Raw genomic sequence first — 19,236 nt, forward strand, 5'->3', positions numbered from 1 at the left:
TGATAATAAAGTTCCAAGATAGGTGGAACTTTAGGTTGAAACAAGCGTTATTATGATGACAAGGAGAGATTCCACAGAGATTATGATAGATGAGCAAAAAAAAATACACCATGCAACAAACTGATATGAATGGTCTCCAATTCAGGATGATTCCATAGGAGCCGTTATATGTTGTATCAAAGTCTTGCGGCTCACCTTATTTTCTGTCAATGTCCAGTGAGGGGACTCCAATAGATGCGGCTGGTCTGTGCGTGCTGAACGCAGCACCTGGGCTTTAGACAGTAGGTGCACCAAGATCTCCACTGTATGTGTTGGGTCCATGTCCGCCAGCCGCAGCCCCACGGCAACGACCTGACTGCACAGCCAAAAGTGGTCCAAAACAGGTGAGGCGTCTGGGGAGGATAGATCCCTGTGTGTGCTCAGCCGGTGGGGAGAGAAGAGTGCTCCCATCAGTGGGATGAAATAGATGCAGCTGCTGCCGAAATTACATTGGATCTCACATGAGAATGCCTCACCGTCTGAATGGGTGAAGATACAATCAGATTCAGTGGAATCTCTCCTTGTCATCATAATAACACTTGTTTCAATTGCTAGCTATCTTGGAACTTTATTATCATTCCAGAGAGATTTCTTACCTTTCATCTCTGATGAGCTACAGTGTATTGTCTATTGTGCATATATTACATTGCTTTTATTAATTGTCATATTATTGAATTTTGTGTTAATTGTTTCTACTAGCGCTACATTCGTTCTTCTCTTGTCCAATATATTTGGTGGGTTGCAGTTCCCATCTTAGTTAGCAGCTCTGTAGATCCAATTTTTCTCATTTGTTCTCTATTGACTTTAATTGCGCACCAGATTCCATTTGTTTCCTTCTGTAGATGGTATTGGGCTACAGGCAATTTTTCTTTTTTCTTCCCCCTTCCCACCCCCCCTCTTTTTTCTTCCCTTTTTTTCCCATTTCCCTCCCCTCTCCTTTCTTTCTTTTCTTCTTTCCCTCTTTGTTATTAATACATTTAGTGTAATTAATGTGTTACATGATTTGTGATTTTTTTTTTTATGTGGGGTTATATCCCAAATTATTGAATTGTAAAATGATGTCTGCAATGTCATTATTGCTACCTTCCATCTTGGTATCATTTTTCTGTATATCTATATAATTTATTGTATGCATTATATTGAAAACTCAAATAGACATTTTGAAAAAAAAAGAAAAAACTTTGCTTATTCTGTAAATGTGACCCTGACATTGGAAGTTAATGAGTTCACTAATATTAATTAGTTGTACACTAAGCTATATGCAGAACTGATTGGGACAATTTGGTATTTCAGCTGCTGTAGTCTGTATATACCTATTTACAAATAAAATGTCATACACAGTGGGTAAATAATTGTATTATATAATATATGGAATAATTATAACCTTGGAAATCTCCTTTAATGTCTTCAATGATTTGAGTTGGTGCATAAAACTTTTCATCCACTTGGTGATACAGTACTGTAGATCCCACACATCAGTTATTGTACTTCCCTTCCACAAAGGATATATATGAGAATGTAGCGTCTCTCTGTTGTTAGAGGTATTAAACATGGCACTAGAAGCTCTTCGAGTAAATGTAACAGCTGTGGCCACTTTAGACCAGGGGTCGGTGAACTTTTCTATCAGTGTGCCAGCTACATCTTTGTTAAGCTCAGTGTGACAGTTTTACATTGTTAAACAATATAATACAGTATTTACCAGAATTTTGCTGCCCCTCAGAACCTGATGCCCCAGACAGTTGCATCTTCTTGTCTCTTGGCAAGCACATTCCTGTACTCACTAGCAATCCCAACAAAAATTATATTAAAGTTGTCTGCTATATCCAAAGAACCTGACCTTTATAATGAGATGATTAACAGTCCACACATAAATTGGTCCACACACAAACTACTGTTAGTATCCAAAGAGTATATTGTATATAATGAATATTTTAAGGACAATGCTATTTCAAAAGCAAATCTGATTAATCCTAAAATCAATTATTGTATGTGTTGTATCATTGTATTTTTGTTTTTAACTGAAGTATTGGGTAGCAAGAAACATACAGCAAATCACACTTGTCTACTTTTGAAAAAGCATTTCAGGGAGATTGTGAAAGCAACACCTATGAGCGCACGTTACAGTGTATTGCTACATCTGATAGGTGTGTCATAAAATTGATTTATATCCAAATGTAAATGAGCCCCAGAGCAGTTAGTAAGATCTACTTGTTGATGAAAACACACTGATACTTTTCAGAAATTGCATGTAGCCATAGGGATCATTGTGCCCTATACCCAATGCAGGGAAATTACACTAATGATCCCATTTGAATGTATATATCTCTGTTCTTTCTTTTATATAACGGCCTCATAATGGGGTAAGGTGCAGTCAGGGAGAATGCTAAGGGTAAATATACTAACGTCAGAGTTTTTAGAAGTGGAGATGTTGCCCATAGCAACCAATCAGATTCTAGCTATTATCTTCTAGAAGGTGCTAGTTAATTGTTAAGTAGAATTTAATTGGTTGCCATGGGCAACATCTCCACTTCTAAACACTCTCACTTTAGTAAATCTACCCCCTAGACTCTTCAGGGAGTCACAGAGATTGCTACTATTTCAGGGACAGTTGGCAAGTATGTAGGAAATCACAGCTGCAATAAGTACAGAAAGCAAAACAGTACAAGCAAGAACTTTTGAAGACCTGCAAAAGATTTGTGACAAGGTCATAAAAATAATCTTAGGACAAAGACACAGATAAACTAAGATTGATGAGAGCTCGAGTGTATTCACACAAAAATATTACATAAAGATGACAGCCGCGAGTGACTGGCAGTGGGTAGCCATCTCCATCTTGCTTGCCATCTCCATTAATCACCTATTTTGGTAATGGTTGAACATTTGCTGTCTGGATCAAACTTTGAGGGCAGAAATATATTACCTCCACTGTTTCTTCTTAGGTACCTCTGTTTGGCAACTCAGCTTTACTTCCAGGATTTTCCTTGAAGCATACTGTCTTTGGTCACAGGAGGCAAAAATAGCTTTGAGGGAGTCATGGATCAGCTATAAACAAAACAATGTCATCAGCAAAAGCTGACATATTCAATTACACACTACAGAACCTATGTACTTAAATGCAGACCAAGACCGCAGGATGTGATTCAGAGCATCAAGCACAATGTTAACAAGGAGAGAAGACAGCAGACAAACCTGTCTCAAACCTTTATTCATATCTAATCCATAAAGACATGACAGTGCTTTACAGAAATATTGTATTAACTGAATGAATATAGTGTCAAATTGTCTGTGTTTATAGACTGCTAATAAATGAGTCCTCAATCGTATCAAGTGCTTTATGCTCGCCCAGGCTTAACATATCCTCCAACTGTGCATGGTGAGAAGAGGCAATGTCCATCACAATTAGAACTGCAAAGCCCCCCAATGAATGACAACCCCTCCCAAATCCCAATTGTTGCTTGGTAAAAAACTGGAGAAGAATAATTTGAGGTCTCAGTGACATTGAGACTTATATATTTTGATGTTTTGAAATCTCCATTGAGTAAGGTTATGGCAGGAGATGAATCCACCAATTGAGAATGTCTATTGGACATGAGGATTAGCGTAGAGGGGATGCATTAAAGGAAAGATAAGGATTTTTTTTATAATTATCTATTTGTTGGAAAATTGCCAACAGTGTGGTTGTTAAATTGTGTTGTGAGAGTTTGTAATATTCACCAGTGAGGCTGTCTGGACAAGGGTCTTTACAGGGTTTTAGGCTTCAGATTGTGGAGTTAATGTGCGTTAAAGTGATCTTCTAATTAGGTATATGCCCCTGAGCTTGCATAAGCTTAGAAAGGCAGGCTTCATACAACAGTTGTTCCTGCAGTGATAAACATAATGGTAGCATGCAGGCTTGATACAAAGCAGAAAACAGTAACATGCACATTTACAATGAGGAAGTCTTGTAGAGAAGAAATACTTTGAGACATTTTTGCCACTTTGCCGACACCATTCTAGGACATGATCCATGCATTCTACAGTGGAACACAAGGCTTTTTTTGGTCTACCAAATGCCGCAGAGCAGAATATATGTGAGTTATATGCTCAGTGAGTTGCAACTTGATCATTTTGTAATCCTTTCATTTTATTTAGATTAAATAAATATCTAAAATTGATTATAGCCATCAGTGTACAGTATTTATTAGATTATCAGCAAGAAACGTAAATAGAAAATAATAAGTTCTCTCTTGTGGTGTAGTTAGGATCCAATAATAATTATAATAACTAATATTATTTATTTTATTTTGAAATAATTTTATTTTTATTATTCATCATACTATCACTATCTTTTATTTTTAAGGCACCACAAAGCTTCTGTAGCATCATACAAACTACATATATATATATATATATATATACACACACACTGTATATATACAGTAGTAACAATGGAATTTGATATTTCATTCAAACAATACCAGGGGCAAACGCAAGATTCTTACAGGGGGGTTTACACACACACACATACACACACACACACACACACATATATACTTACAGTGTATTATACATACACACACACATACATACATACATACATATATATATAATACATATACACACACACACACACATATATATATATATATATATCTAAATAAATCCGGCACTCCACAGGTTAAATAACATACAAATGCCTGGGTGCCCTCTGATGGTCCAAACAGGCCAAAATGTAGACATGCAAAAAACAGCGGCACTCACAGGACTTGTAAAGAAGACTCCAGACTCCCAAGGTCAAGTTCAACGTTTCAGTCAAACGACTTTTATCAAGAGTCTTCATAAAAGTCATTTGACTGAAACGTTGAACTTGACCTTGGGAGTCTGGAGTCTTCTTTACAAGTCCTGTGAGTGCCGCTGTTTTTTGCATGTGTGTGTGTGTGTATGTGTGTGTGTATGTATATATATATATATATATATATATATATATATACAAACACACACACACACACACACACGTTACACATACACACCTACTGTATGTCACACATACATTATACACTTGCAGCAGCTGAAGACCTGTTAAGGACGGAACCTGGCAGGCTGGCACCATGTCATTAGGCCTCTCCCCCTAGCAACAAAATATCACGTTTCGCGGGTCAATCAGGAGGGGGCGGAGCCAAATAATGAAATTCTAATGGAATCGCATCATATTGACCCCGTCTCCTCCCGATTGACCCGCGAATCGTGGCATTTTGTCACGAGGGGGCAGGGCTTAAGAAGATGATGCCTGCTCTCCAGTCTGTCAGGGAAGGGGGTTCTGGGTACTCAGAAATCCCCCCTGTGTGCCCTAGTGAATACAATGTTTACTGACATAGTTAATAACAATTTACAGCAATAAACTTAAGACTACTGTAGGTAGGATGACAACACAGGGTGAGAGTAGGGCAACTCACTATCTTGTAGGGCAAGTGATTGCAAATTTCCAGGGAAGGCAGTTTCACATTTGATGAGCCCTACACAATGTAAGGGTTAGCAGCATACAGTATCTGTGTCACTGAAGAGACTAGGAGACAAAAGATTAGAAGCCAGTGGCATGGATAGTGCTATGGAGAGAACAAGAGGAAAGAAGGTCCTGCCCATGAGAGCCCGGGCCGTAACTAGGGTAGTGCGGCTGGTCCCACGGCTAAGGGCACTGCAGGTCAGGGGGCGCTGTTTGGGCCTGTCAATTTACTGTTTATTATCATTCTCACTTGTAGCTTCCGCTTCTTTTATCTCCAGCATCTCCTGGCCTCCCCTATCTCTTCCCTGGCCTACCCCATGAGGCCATTCTCCTTTTTTGGGTGCGTTGTGTCCCTTTGAAAAATGGGGGGGGGGGGGCGCCAATGCTCTTTCTGGCACAGGGCACCAACAAGTCTAGTTACGGCTCTGATGAGAGCTAACATATTAAGCGGAGGATTGAACAATTGGAAAGAGAACTGGGAAGACTGGTAATTCAAGGGCAGAGTAGTAAGTGGGGATTTAGGAGGAAGGGATGTAAGGCTTGGTGTGTTTAAGTGCATTTTTGAAGCAAGTGGGGTATAATAGCCTGCAAGATCCCGGCAAGTCTGGCCGATGTTTAAAAGTAGTAATTATTTAAAAGACGAAACCAACCAATTTGTCTTTCAAAAGACTGCTACTTTAAAACATCAGCCAGAGTTGCCGGGATCTCGCTGATGCCCCTAAGTCGCAGGCTATTACATTTAACTCTGGTGAGTCTGGTAGAAATGTCTGGCTTGAGGAGTAAGTGAAGAAAGAACAGAACAGAATTGGAGAGTCTTGGAAGTGGGAGCGAGAGGAGGTAGCCAGAGTGGAGGGGAGGCTATGAACAGAGGGGGAAGGATGGGATGTGGACAGAAATAAAGCTGGAAATTTAGGAGGGGTAAGAGTGAGGCATTTGGGAGGACTGAGCACAAGTGAAGCAGTTTGCTTACACCTTGCCCATATGTTTATCAAGTCCCTCCCTCAGAACTGTTCCCTCCTATTTGTTGAGGAGGATAGAGCATCAGAGAAGCAGTTTGCAGAGGGATTAGGCTGATGACACCCATCAACAGAAGAAAAATGAGATGAGTAAGTGTTCAGGTTCGATTGAAGAAGGGAAGGAGAGAATACGGAGGCCAGTGAGGAGGAAAGTGATAAGTTCATGGATGAGAGTCTTGATGGCATCAGGGGGGAGAATAGGCCTGATATGGAGGTGGAAATGAGCAAGATCTATTAACAATGTGAGGGCAGAAAGAGGGAGGAGTCAAGGATGACACCCAGACAGCATGTTTGAGGGAGAAAGTGAGAGAGTGGGAAAAATAAACTCAGTTTTGGTCATATTTAGCTTGGGAAAGTGTTGGGACATATAGGACAGGATGTGAGAGAGGCAAAAAGAAACATGATAGAGGATGGAGGGTGAGAGGTCAGGGGAGGCAAGGTATATTTGAGTGTCATCATCATAGAGGTGGCGACCAAAATGAGCTGATGAGGTTTCTAACAGGATCAGACAAGAGGATGGGGCCAAGAATAAATCCTTGGGGGACGCTGACAGTTAAAGGTGGGGAGGTAGAATCAGAGGAAGATAGCAAAAGGATGGTTAGAAGTGAACCATGAGAAGACAAACCCACAAGAGACTGATGGAATGGAGAGTTTGAAGGAGAAGCACGTGATCAACAATGTCAATGGTGGCAGACAGATCTAAGAGACTGGTAAGTAAGAAGTGACCAATGACTTTGAGAAGTCATTGGGTACCAAGTAAGGGCAGTTTCTTTGGAGAGGAGGGGATATTGAGGAAGGACAAGAAGGTTGTGGAAGGATTGGAGTGTGGCGATAGACAATCATCTCTGGGAGCCAGGAGGCATGATGAAGAAGTAATAGGGTGGTAACTAGAGAGAGAGCCGGAGCCAAGTGAAGGTTCTTGAGTATACTGTAGGTGAGACAAGGGCATTCTTACATTTTTAGGGAACAGTGCTGAAAGGGAGGGACCTGATAAACACAAAGGCAAGGTGGAAGCAAACTTCAAGAGAGAGGGAGTAAAGAAGATTGGAGAGAACAGGGTCCAGATAGTGAGCGGAGCGATGAAAGTAGGACATGGATTTCATCCTCAATGGGAGAAAGAGGACAATGTTAGACGAGAAGGAGGATAAGGGATAGGAGAAGTGAGATGTTTTTGTAGATGTCAATACTGGATGTAAAGTGGATGGCAAAATGAAAGGTGAAGAGGAAAGAGTGTCAGTGAGGGCAAAGGAGTGGCTTAAGGCTGTCAAAATGGTGGCAAGGATTGAATGATTGAAAGAAGTAAGATTGCTTACCTTGATTTACAGTGATTTAGGGTAGATCTGTAGAAGAAGGGTAGGAAAAGGATATGAATTGTAATGGATATTGGTGTGAGAGTTCAATGTATTGTTCACTAGTGCAAAAGTATTTTTGAAAGAAGAGTGTGAACTTACAGTAGACTGCCAGGATAGAGGTGCAGACCAGAGGAGGCCGGGAGTAAAGGGCAGAGGTGAGGGTAGTACCCTGCTAGGCAGAAGCTGGGACTGCCCCTAGGACCCTCGGCTATGGCAACACTGGCACATCCCTTGCTACAGCCCTGTATGATGATAGTTATATTAATTATAGATAGAGATGAAGTCAAAGGAACAAAGTTGAACGTCGTGGAAAATGGGGGGGGGGGGATAACCACCTGTCCCTAAATAATAAGAAAACTAAGGAATTTATTCTTAATTTTAGGAGGTGAAGAAGAACAGACCTGCACCAACTTTGCAGTGGAGGTGTGGAGTGGATTTAAGATTTTGGGTGTTAATATCTAGAATATTCTTACATGCACATCTCACATTTCTTCTGCAGTGGGAATGGCGCATCATCGCCTTTTTTCCTAAGAAGCAGTGGTCAAAGTGGGAATTTTGAAGTGGGGGTATGGGCATACAGTGTATATGTACGCGGAAGATGCAAGTAAAAAAATGGGTGTGGCCAATGAATCGCAGGGGTGTGGCTGTGTCAATAGGGGTGTGGCCTCTCAAATCAAGGTCATGTGAAAAGTCCAAGTTTGGATGCCAAAACGGCAGTTTGGATGCTGATACTCTGGATTTAGACAGGTTTAGCCGATATAAATATAATTATCCGTTGGGCGCCCATTACTTTAAACATCTCTCAGTGGAATTTAATTTTCCTCATATGTTTTGCAAGAAGATTTATAAATCAAAAAAAGTTTTGCATGAAAAAAAAAATGCACTCACAGTGGCACTCATAAGGAAAAGCCAAACACATAGGCCCTTGCCGCAGAAAATAAATAAATCACATAAGCTTTGCATGAAAAAAAAAAACACATTGGCACCCATAGGACAAGAAAAACCAGACACATAGGCTCCCACAGGAAATAAATCACATAAAGCTTTGCATTAAAAAAAGAAAAAAAACACATAGGAAAAAACCAAACACATACTGTAGGCCCCTGCTGTAGGAAAAATGTAATCACATAAGCTTAGAATGAAAAAAAAAACACATTGGCACCTTTAGGGAAAAAAATTAAACACAGGTTCCTACAAAAAATGAATCACATAAAGCTTTGCATGAAACACATTGGTACACATAGGAAAAAACACACATAGGAAAAAAAACCAAACACATAGATAGGTATTCAATTAGACGCAGGGTTTCCCCCGCGACTAATTGCCGGCCAAAATCCCTGCAGTGCGAGGAAAAGCTATTCAACTAAATAGCCTTTTTTCAGCACCATAAAATCAGGACTCACGCACGGAAACACACTTATTCCGCATAAACTGCGGAATCAATGAGACCGACTTGGTGGTTTTTAACGTGCATTTTACCTCGCACCTCCATGAGCTGCAAGGTAAAGTCCGACTGTGGGGACTCACACACGAGGAATCCCCGCTAATTTAATAGGTTCGGTGCGGCAATTAACTGAATATGCCCCATAGGCTCCCACAAGGAAATAAATAAATCACAGGAGCTTTGCATGAAAAAAAATAAATAAATCACATACACATTGGCACAGTTCAGAAAAACAAACAAACACATAGGGCCTAATTCAGTAGCAATCACAGCTGCGAATTCACACAGGATGCAGCTGCGATAATATGCTAATGCTTGCCAAGGCTCAGCCAGCATAAATACACCCACTACTGCTTTCTCAAATCCGTTTACTGTCGTTCTTCTGCATAAACATCTGTACCATCAACGAACATCAACCACTCACACAGCAATTACAGCAGGTCTGACCTGCCGCTGACACTGCAGTGGTTTCTGAAGCTACGTATGTAATCGCAGTGGCTAATTTATACACACCCAAGCAACAGCGTTCGAACAGACAGGCACGCCTGAGGTTTTTCTGACCACTCCCCCGCCACCACCCTCAAACGTTAACAGCCTGTCACACACTCTGCGATCACAGCGCAGGCACAGTGCAGCTTATACGCATGCGCAAAGGCAATCGCTCGATCTGCGTATGCAGTTGCACTTGCGATTTCTGTTGAATCAGACCCACAGGCCACACAGGAAATAAATAAAACACATACAGGGAAATTCAATTATTCTGGGTAGTGCCTATGGTAATAGGCGTCCAATGGATCAAATTAAATGCTGCTCACTCGGCCACACATTATTGTGGGTGACACATTGCTTCTCGCAGCCTCTTAAAAGGGCAAGAAAAAATGTGTGAAAAGTCCAAGTTTGGATGCCGAAACGGCAGTTTGGATGCTGTTACCATGAATTTAGACAGGTTTAGCCGTTATGCACGGCTAAACCCAGTGCTTCTGGGTGCTTCAAAAGTAATGGACCAGACGCCCGAATAAAAACAATGAATCCGTTGGGAGTCCATTACTTTAAACATCTCCCAGTGAAATTGAATTTCCCCCATAGGTTTTGCAAGAAGAAATTTGAAAACAAAAAACAAAAACACATAACGTCCACATTGGGGGCAATTCAATTAAACATGATGTGAATAGCCTTGTGAAATAGTTCCTCAAGCTATTCAATTGTTTCCCCCCGCATCTGGCACTTAGGCCCGTATTCAATTAGCCACTCTGTTAGTGCCTTAAGCAGGGTGTTTAGGCTCGCTAACTGGCAGGCATTTTCAAACTACAGTGTCTGTTGCAATGCTGTCAGTGCCTCACTGAGCTGAAAAACAGCATTGTGGACGGCACTTTAGTTGGATTTCTGCTCACACCCTCAGGAGAGTGCAAAACATAAATCCTTTAGTTATGTTTAAATTAAAAGCGTGTTCAATAGAATAGCTCTGGGACCAAATTCCCTGCACTATTCAAGATCGCACTTAATTGAATTGCCACCAATAGAAAAAAAAAATAAAATACATAGGATAGAGCAAAACAAAACACACACATTGGAAAAGGTTGTGGGGCACACAGGGGCAGTGAGGCACAGGATACGATTAATATCCTAGCAAAGGGGTTGCCGGCGCTTAGAATACCGGCGCCGGAATCTCGACACCTGTCAGGATCCCGGCGCCGGCATTCCGACTGCCGGCAGCCCGAAGGTAAGTAGTGGGGTTAAGGGGAGGGTTAGGCACTAGGGAGTGGGTTAGATTTAGGCCTCGGGGAGGGAGGGTTAGGAAGAGGGGAAGGGATTTTGGCATCCCGTACCCAACCCTGAGGAAAATGGGTAGCGAGGCACACAACAGGGCTTGCGAGGTAGCCAGACACCCAGCCACACTATTGAAATCCTGTATCACTCACCGGTTGCTGTTGTCACAGAGCTGAGGAGGCTGCCTGAGGAATCCATCCAGAAGAGTGTGATGCAGGGAGAAGTGCAGTGGCACCAACAGCTGTACTCTGGGGGCGCTCTTCAGCAACCTTACAATCCCCCTCACCGCGGAAGCCAATATTAGGGGCTGGCAGGCTGTGACTCCTGTGAGTCATGTCTGACCAAACTATCACAGAAACTGGCAGGGGATTGGCACACACACATAACCGTGCTGGAGGCATGGCCTAATCACGGGAGGCGTGGCCACCCCCTTTAGGCTTAAAACAATAATTAAATTATTTTTCAGCATCGCGCTAGGGAGGGGGGTGCTGTGAGCCCCTCAGCAAGCCATGAGGGGGTGCGATCAATGTGATAGCTCCCCCCCACAGGCATAGGAGACTGCCGCGGGGGAGGAGAGGAGGAGAGGAGTGGCAGTCTCCTATGCAGCCCGGCACACAGCAGCGTGTGCTGGGCTGCAGTGAGTTAAGAGGGATATTGGGTCAATGCCGGTCTCTGCACATGCAGCGTGTAATGCTGCTGCAGAGACCTTCCAATGGGGGCAGGCATCTGGCAACGTGGGAGGGCAGCCGGGCGGCAGTAGTACACCCGGGCAAGTGGGCGGGGTTTTGGCGCTAGGAGGACAGCTCCCAGCATGCAGGCTACGGGCGGGCACCCAAACATGCTGGACTCCAGATCAAATTCTTCCGGTGGGGGACGGACGGCTCACGGTACAGATGGGCGGAGATAGGCGTGCGGATGGGTGGGCAGCAGCTTGGTGACTGAGAGCCCAGGGTTTTCACTGAGCCAGCCACAAACTGCGGCTGGCTTATGGGGCTGTCCTAGAGGGCGGAGACCCGCGCAGCCCTCTGCCTGTAAATTTGAGGGAAGAAAAACTTAATAGCTCAAAGTGCTGGTATGCCATACCGTTGCATACCGGCACACTTCGAGCACTGCGAAGGAGATTGCCGGGTGCAGGTTTATCTACAGACAGGAACAATTTAGCAGAATTTTATAGATGTGGTAATGGGAATATCCTTACATAATCTTTCTTGGTGTGGTATGGTAATAGCACACAGGTAGAACGTAGGTCAATCAATAGAGATGACCAAGGTGAATAAAATCGATGCAGATTACAGTCATCCTTACATAATCTTTTTAAAGTGTTACCATCAAAAAGGTGATTTAGGGCTCTATTTATTAACATTATTTTTACTAAAATAAAATGAAAAAGGGTGTTTTCATTCATAAAATTCTACTCCAAGCCCTAATTATCACTTATTTTTAGTAATCAGATCGCATTTCCCATAACTGTAATGGGAAATGCGATCTGTGTGCAAGTTACTAAAAATAAATTGTGAAAAAATACTGGGGAAGCCCTGTGATAATAACGCCACCTAGAGGTGGCGTTAGCCAGGGTCTCCCCCCAGTTACCGGACTCCTGCTCTGCTCTAACAGGCAGAGCAGAGCCCGTAGCCAGCCCCAGTGATCAGCTGTGTGGTCTAAACAGACCACACGCTGATCACTGCTTAAAAGAAAGCAAAAAATATATTAAACAAAAACTTACCAGAGTCCAGGGACCGGAGATGAGGGGCTCCGGTGTCTGGTGATATCCTCCCTCCGGTTAGCTGGTCTCCCATCCTGCACTGGGACCCGGTCAGCTGACTGGGTCCCAGTGCAGGATGGGAGATCAGCTGACTGGAGTCACGGAGGACATCACGGGAGTCCTGATCACTGGAGGTAAGTGTAATTAACGGAGCGGGGGTCGCGATTGCGGGGGATGGGGCTTAACTATGGGGCGGGGCTTAATGGCGGCCGGTTGGTGCATGCGCGGGTACTTGTCACTGTATTTTTTGCGAAAATACCATGATCAGTGTGCAGAGGGGATTCGCAGGGAAGCTCTGTCCCTGCAAGGGATTTTTAGTAAATCCCTGTGATATTGGCTGAATTCGCAATGCGAATTCACTCGGTAATATCACACTACAATCTGCATTCAATATGCGGATTGTAGTAAATAGAGACCTATTGAACTTTAAAATGTGTATAAGCAGGTTGAACAAGTTTTTTCTGTCTGTTAATTTAAAATTATAATGTAATTATTTTTATTTTTTTGAAATTGTGTTTAACCATGGATTATTTGTACATCTATATGTGATTTCACTTTGTTGCATTTCTATGTTTTTGTAGTGACAATAAGTAATTGGTAAAAAGAAACTGACTAGAAAAGCACAACTTAGTGCTGTTACTAATGCTGTAAATGTATCATACACCCAGTGTGTAGAACACAGTATAATGTGGGGATATCAAACACTAAGGGTGCATACACACACACAATGATTTTTTGAAGGATTATCGTTAACGATATCGTTTATCGTTCAATCGTTGAAAAAAATCGTTCACTTTCTAAGTTAAAACAATGAACGGTTATCGTTCATGCGCTTTCACATTTGTAGTTTGTAGTTCAGTCAGAGTGACCAACTCAATGATTTTCATTAAGGGAATATGCAAAAATCGTTTGTAGTTCAAAAAAATCGTTCATTACTCTTTAAAAAATCTGACAGATAATCATTCATAAAATCGTTCATAAAATCATTCATAAAATCGTTGGTAACAAAATCGTTGTGTGTGTATGCAGCTTTATGGATAGATATAGAGTTGCATGCAGAGCACTCTTGTGGGAATTCGCAATTTGCATGCCCCGTGCTGCATACCAGGATTCTGATGTAATTCAAAGTGAATAAAATTAACACCAAGTTTTCTCTGCAATAATAACAGAGACAAATATATTACGAATTTCTATTATAAGCACAAGATTATTCCCTGACTTAAATATCTCTAAATGAAACAATTAATTTTTGTTTCTTCATTCACTAAAATAAAACTACTATTACCACTAGAGGGAGTATTTTCCCAAGAATAAATAAAATATTTTGAAAACAAATATATTAAGGGGCCTATTCATTAAACCTAAAAATTCTCTGGAGATAATTAGCTTTAGAACTCGCATGGAGTTCTACCTAATTATAGGTGGAATTCATCATTCCACCTCTCCATAAGTATCTATTCCGAAAAGCTGTCATTTTTGCGATGACAGCTTTTTTCGGGAAATAGATACTTTTCCCTGCCTACACTACCTTATCGCATCTGGAAACAGTGCTGCGCATGCGCTGTTACATCTGTAAAACCAGCGCATTCGCAGCACTGCCTACAGATGCGTTAAGTTTGTGCACCCCCCGACCCCCCCGACCCCCTCCGCTCACCTCCCCCCCCCCCCGACTTACCTGTTTGCGCAGCAGCCTCCGGCTCCGTCCTGCTGGTCTGTCATGTGGTTTCCCAGCAGACCACATGACAGATTAGAAAAAAAAAAAACTTTTTTTTTTTTGTCTAAACTTTCTTGTGCTCTGCTGGGGAGCACACATGTCCGACCAGCCTCCGGAGCCTGAGGACGGAGCAGAGCGCCGGAGGGACTCGTCGGGGGACCTGCACACGCGGACACAGGTAAGTCGATTCTGCTATTCGCCACTCACAGTGGCGAATAGTAACTGCATCAAATTCCGAAAATTGATAATTTTCGGAATTTGATGAATACCATAATTTCCACATCCCCATACTAATGTATGGGGAGTGTGGAAATTAACGCAGGGGAACTTAGCAAGGAGATATCTGTGATATCTCCTGTGCTAAGTGGCTACATGAATTCCAAAATAACGTTATTTAAGGAAAATGTCCTTAAAAACGTTATTTTAGTGTTGATGAATAGGCCCCTAAGAGTTGTAAACCATTTTTTATTCAATAACAGCTGTAAAGGTATAATACTATTTGATGAAACACAATACCATAACAGCTATGAAGTATAAAATTTGGTGAAACACAATACCATAACAGCTATGAAGTATAATATTTGGTGAAACACAATACCATAACAGCTATGAAGTATGATAATATTTGGTGAAACACAATACAATAACATTTATGAAGTTTGATAATATTTGGTGAAACACAATACAATCACAGCTATGAAGGATGATAATATTTGGTGAAACACAATACCATAACAGCTATGAAGTTTGATAATATTTGGTGAAACACAATACAATCACAGCTATGAAGGATGATAATATTTGGTGAAACACAATACCATAATAGCTATGAAGTATGATAATATTTGGTGAAACACAATACAATAACAGCTATGAAGTTTGATAATATTTGGTGAAACACAATACAATCACAGCTATGAAGGATGATAATATTTGGTGAAACACAATACCATAACAGCCATGAAGTATAATATTTGGCGAAACACAATACCATAACAGCTATGAAGTATAATATTTGGTGAAACACAATACAATCACAGCTATGAAGGATGATAATATTTGGTGAAACACAATACAATAACAGCTATGAAGTATAATATTTGGTGAAACACAATACAATCACAGCTATGAAGTATGATAATATTTGATTAAACACAATACCGTAACAGCTATGAAGTATAATATTTGGTGAAACACAATACAATCACAGCTATGAAGTATGATAATATTTGATTAAACAAAATACCGTAACAGCTATGAAGTATAATATTTGGTGAAACACAATACCATAACAGCTATGAAGTATGATAATATTTGATTAAACACAATACCATAACAGCTATGAAGTATAATATTTGGTGAAACACAATACAATCACAGCTATGAAGTATGATAATATTTGATTAAACACAATACCATAACAGCTATGAAGTATAATATTTGGTGAAACACAATACAATCACAGTTATGAAGTTTGATAATATTTGATTAAACACAATACCATAACAGCTATGAAGTATAATATTTGGTGAAACACAATACAATAACAGCTATGAAGTATAATATTTGGTGAAACACAATACAATCACAGCTATGAAGTATGATAATATTTGATTAAACACAATACCATAACAGCTATGAAGTATAATATTTGGTGAAACACAATACAATAACAGCTATGAAGTATGATAATATTTGATTAAACACAATACCATAACAGCTATGAAGTATAATATTTGGTGAAACACAATACCATAACAGCTATGAAGTATGATAATATTTGATTAAACCCAATACCATAACAGCCATGAAGTATAATATTTGGTGAAACACAATACAATCACAGCTATGAAGTATGATAATACCATAACAGCTATGAAGTATGATAATATTTGGTGAAACACAATACCATAACAGCTATGAAGTTTGATAATATTTGGTGAAACACAATACAATCACAGCTATGAAGGATGATAATATTTGGTGAAACACAATACCATAATAGCTATGAAGTATGATAATATTTGGAGAAACACAATACAATAACAGCTATGAAGTTTGATAATATTTGGTGAAACACAATACAATCACAGCTATGAAGGATGATAATATTTGGTGAAACACAATACAATCACAGCTATGAAGGATGATAATATTTGGTGAAACACAATACCATAACAGCCATGAAGTATAATATTTGGTGAAACACAATACCATAACAGCTATGAAGTATGATAATATTTGGTGAAACACAATACAATAACATTTATAAAGTTTGATAATATTTGGTGAAACACAATACAATCACAGCTATGAAGGATGATAATATTTGGTGAAACACAATACCATAACAGCTATGAAGTTTGATAATATTTGGTGAAACACAATACAATCACAGCTATGAAGGATGATAATATTTGGTGAAACACAATACCATAATAGCTATGAAGTATGATAATATTTGGTGAAACACAATACAATAACAGCTATGAAGTTTGATAATATTTGGTGAAACACAATACAATCACAGCTATGAAGGATGATAATATTTGGTGAAACACAATACCATAACAGCCATGAAGTATAATATTTGGCGAAACACAATACCATAACAGCTATGAAGTATAATATTTGGTGAAACACAATACAATCACAGCTATGAAGTATGATAATATTTGATTAAACACAATACCATAACAGCTATGAAGTATAATATTTGGTGAAACACAATACCATAACAGCTATGAAGTATGATAATATTTGATTAAACACAATACCATAACAGCTATGAAGTATAATATTTGGTGAAACACAATACCATAACAGCTATGAAGTATGATAATATTTGATTAAACCCAATACCATAACAGCCATGAAGTATAATATTTGGTGAAACACAATACAATCACAGCTATGAAGTATGATAATACCATAACAGCTATGAAGTATAATATTTGGTGAAACACAATACCATAACGGCTATGAAATATGATAATATTTGATTAAACACAATACCATAACAGCTATGAAGTATAATATTTGGTGAAACACAATACCATAACAGCTATGAAGTATGATAATATTTGATTAAACACAATACCATAACAGCTATGAAGTATAATAGTTGGTGAAACACAATACAATAACAGCTACGAAGTATGATATCAAATCAAAAGAGGAGAAACAGTGTGAGTCTGTTAAGGTGCACACTAAGACACTAGGAAGTCGTATATTAACAAAAAAATATATAATAATAAAACTTAACTTTTATTCTATGTATAAAAAACACATATATTTATATTGACATGGGTTTTTTTCTTTAGGATAAAAAATATGAAAAAGAAGTGCTGATAGTATGAAAAAGTGTTTTAAAAATTAGTCAGATCGTTCCATGGAGTCACAGTGGGATAATATTTTTAGCTCTTATATTTCACTAATGTAATAATTGTTTCATATATGCCCTCATATATAAATGATTCTGTGTGGTCACCAGATAGAATGAGCATATATTAGCTATTGTTAATTGGGCAATGATGTGCAATGACAACACTGTAGATGTTATAGGGGCACAATGTAATCTTATTTGCAATTTAGAAAGAGCAAAAGCAACAGTGTAAGCTAATTATTGCTTCACTGTTGCTCTGATCCACAGTTTGTGTGTAGTATAGTCCTTTCTATGATTTTAGTTTTTTTCCTTTATTCCATAATATTTATTTATGTGCCCCACACATTTGATCTCACATAATTTGTTCAAATATTCGCACACAGAGATATTTATTCTGTCGTGCGCTACTACTGTGGGAGAAAGGGTATACAGAAATTCTTATATAAATATTTATTCTTGTTATAAAACACACTGACTCCGTGCATATATTAGTAATGAGACACACATATAGTTAAGTATATATTATAGCATGATATTTCATAATTGTTAGGCATGGGCGTTTATCATTCTATCTAACATGATTTATTCATATATTGGCACAACGATATAATGAATCTATCGTGCACTGCAACTGTGAGAAAAAATATATATATAGGAGTTCTTGTATTGGTATTTGTTCTTAAACATAAGCACACTGACTCCATACATATATTAATAACGAGACACGCATATGCTTAGATATATGTCATATGATGATATTTCAATGTTGTTTGGGTATGGGCACTTGTACTTATGTTGCATACACATGCCATGAAATACTATAATATTATATGTGTGAATTTATTTGCCGTCTGAGATATCCCCAGCCTCGCGCCGGTCTCGGCGCCGTGGTGGTCAGACGCGCTGATACTCTGTACTGGAGACTGGGAGTAGGGTAAGCCACAGCCTCGTTATTTCATATTAGTCGTGTGAAGTATTTTAATCATACGCTAGCAAAGACGCCAGGGTATATAGGCGCGCTAGCACTGTGGTCCACCCAGACTGCGACTCCGTGGTCTGAGCTGACAAAGGCCAATACGTATTTCGCCGGATGTCCGGCTTCTTCAGGGCAAGCCGAGCAAGTCCCTTGATGTGGTTTAAATACTTTATACCTGGATACTGTTGTTAGGTGGCGTGTCCATGGATTTATTTCCTATTTTCATCCTTGATGCAGGTTTAATAGTTCTCCCTTCTCGTATTTATTTTATTATTATTTAATAGTTATAGATTCCCAGGGAT

The 19,236-nt window shown here is 39.7% G+C and overlaps 1 protein-coding gene across 5 annotated transcripts in view; it reads left to right on the forward strand.

The window, feature by feature from the left end:
• Nucleotides 1-19,236, forward strand: part of LOC148479237 (uncharacterized) — a 69,581-nt gene that overhangs the window by 40,175 nt on the left and 10,170 nt on the right. The gene's annotated exons all lie outside the window — the stretch shown is intronic.

The sequence above is a fragment of the Taudactylus pleione genome, unplaced genomic scaffold, assembly GCF_031769625.1.
Source record: "Taudactylus pleione unplaced genomic scaffold, aTauple2 ptg000628l, whole genome shotgun sequence".
NCBI classification, from domain to species: domain Eukaryota; kingdom Metazoa; phylum Chordata; class Amphibia; order Anura; family Myobatrachidae; genus Taudactylus; species Taudactylus pleione.